Here is a 2,888-nt window from a genome sequence, read left to right as displayed (position 1 = left end):
AAAAAGAATATAAAAAATAAAGTCAATCTCAATCATAAGCCCCCCACTTTTCCATCACTATTAGGTTTTAAATTTTTTTATATTTGAGTAGAAAAATATACAAGAATCATTCTATAAAAAAAATATATGCTATGCTCATTAGCATATATATAAATGTACATAAGTGTCTTTATGTGCCATAATGAAACATGTCTAATTTATAGACAACATATTTATGATTTTTAAACTACACATATACATACAAAGGCGTTGTATCAAATAAAAAGTGTTGTGGCTAAGTAGATTTATATAATGCATATATAGGTGACATGTGGATTCCTCAAAATTAGAATTAGAAGTTTGATCCTAAAAATGAACTCTCAACCTATTTTGTTTTCTCAAAATACAGTTAAAAAATACAACACAAAAAAATCAGCATAAATGCATAATATAAATAGAGAACAAAAAATAAACACATAAATACAACACATTTTTTAATATGTTATTTTTCTATAAAAGAGGATTTTCGTCCGGCTTTCATGTTCGCACGTGACGGGCGTTCACAAGTTTAAATATTTTAGGTTAATCAAATAAAATTGTGCGAATACCTCTACAGTAGGAATTGGAGTAAAACATAACTAAAGATACTTACCAATTACCATGCATCATGTGTTCTTACTTACCAATCACTCCGAGGCTTATACATCCTCATATATGACAACTTCCATCTAATTTCCCACCACCCTTTCGTCTCAAACAAGCTAATTTAAATATCGATATGGTATTTATCTTAACTTCCTGTTACATACTTATTGGTTAGTGGCCAAGCTCTATTCAAGAAGACCGTGATCCCTTAAACAATAACTACATTAACAATAAATACATGTAATTATTTATTTTCAAAATGTGTAAAAACCGTATTTTCATTAAGTTTTCAAATTTTCCAATAGTAAAATTTTACAAAGCACATAGAGAAGGCAATTTGAACAACTATTGATTTGGTTTAAACTACTAATAACTGTTATTAAAACTAAGAAATCAAGGAAAATAAATACCAGATCTTAATACATAATTCATTTTAATTGGTAGCTTTATACTTATTGCCTTATTGGATGTCACATAAGATGAAAAAAAAATATAACTACCCAAACAAGTTGTTAAACATATTCTATATTCAGTGTATTATCAAATCATGATATGTCAAATTGAACATACTTTTATAGAAATAAAAAATATTATATATCAAGAGGGAGCATGAACATTGAACATACTATAAATAAACCTACAACAAACCCTTCAAAGGAATCCAAAAACACAACCAATGTCAACCCTGCCTTCATCTTCTCCGACCAACCCATGAGCTTTCTGATCACTCAGCCGCCGGAGTTCATCAGAATTCCCGCGAAACTGCGAAAAACACTCGGTTTTATCATAACTTTCCTCATCATATCTCCAAACACAACACTTTCACAATCCTCATTTTCTTCTGCTAATGATGAAAACTATTCAAATAATTCATCCAATTCCATTAATAAATTCGAACCAAGTCTAGCGATCGTCGTTGGGGTTCTCTCCATCGTGTTTTCGTTAACATTTTTAACGTTAATTTATGTAAAATGTTGTCATGTATCGTCTTCTACTCCTACTCGTCGAGTAAACCACGAAAACTTTGGTAATCTTCTTAGAACAAGATCAAGATTCTCGGGAATCGATAAAACCGTTATTGAATCACTTCCATATTTCAAGTTTTCGACGTTAAAAGGATGGAAAAACGGGTTGGAATGTTCGGTTTGTTTGTCGGCTTTTGAAGACATTGAGCTTCTTAGACTTCTTCCCAAATGCAAACAAGCTTTTCACATTGATTGTATCGATCAATGGCTTGAAAACCACTCGAGTTGTCCGCTTTGTAGGGTTAAAGTTATAAAGGATGATATCACTCTTTTTGCTTGTACAAATTCTTTGAGGTTTAACGAATCCGAGCCCTCTAATCTCGAGCTATTTATAGCTCGAGAGGGGTCTTCAAGATTCGGCACAAATGTAGAAAACAATCAAGATCATGATCAGGAAATGTTGCATAAGTTTAATCACCGGATCATGATATGTAACAAACATGATCCGGTGATGTTTAAAACCAGATGGAGCAACGTGAGCTCATCTGATATTCTTTTTTTAAAATCTGAGATGATTACTGTATGTCAAGTAATCGCTTTGATCATCAACTGTGTGTGGAAGTTGAGGGGAATCCTGGTCACCACCGGATGATTGAAGAACCTAGGAGATCAGTGTCTGAGATTACATTGCATCCTAGGTTTCTTGAAGGTGAAGTTAAGGTTGATGAAGAAAAAATAAGGAGAGTATGGCTGCCAATTGCTAGAAGAACTGTTGAAAGGTTTGCTAATAAGAAAAATAATAATGATGGTGAACAGCTACAAATTGAGAAGTCAAGCAAAGTATTAGATGTATAGTGAACTATGATATATTCTTTTGAGCATTATTATTGATATGATATATTCTTTTGAACATTATCGATCCAAAATATTTACTTAAAATATTATTCAAAGAAATTTTTAGAAGAAAAAGAAAGTTAAGTATATATATCATTATATTAATGGTTTTTTTTACATGAATAAGTGTCTGATTATATACATAAGTTGCATAAATCCATCTTTGTCCGTGTGTTTGTACGTAGGGGAGAGTTCATAATAAAATCTCCACTTTACAAGAAAAAAAAAACTCACTAAAGTGTATCTCACGTGAACACTATTCATTTTGCTTTGGTTTCCACCGATCCTTACTCAATTAAGTGGGTCACCAGCTAACTCATAATTCTACAAAGAGCATTCCCATCTCATCCTTTAAATATTTGTGAGAGGTTTTTGTAAATTATAGGATAGTGTTAAGAGTGGTTG

At 31.7% G+C, this 2,888-nt stretch overlaps 1 pseudogene; it reads left to right on the top strand.

The window, feature by feature from the left end:
- The first annotated feature begins 1,181 nt into the window (after positions 1-1,181).
- Positions 1,182-2,559, top strand: LOC143573774 (putative RING-H2 finger protein ATL12 pseudogene; annotated as a pseudogene).
- Positions 2,560-2,888: the final 329 nt, after the last annotated feature.

The sequence above is a fragment of the Bidens hawaiensis genome, unplaced genomic scaffold (assembly GCF_021521415.1).
Source record: "Bidens hawaiensis isolate Kalapana, Puna unplaced genomic scaffold, B.hawaiensis_p1.1 tig00026631_1, whole genome shotgun sequence".
In the NCBI taxonomy this organism is placed as follows: domain Eukaryota; kingdom Viridiplantae; phylum Streptophyta; class Magnoliopsida; order Asterales; family Asteraceae; genus Bidens; species Bidens hawaiensis.
Note: the sequence above shows the minus strand (reverse complement) of the source record. Positions and strands in the feature narration are given on the sequence as shown.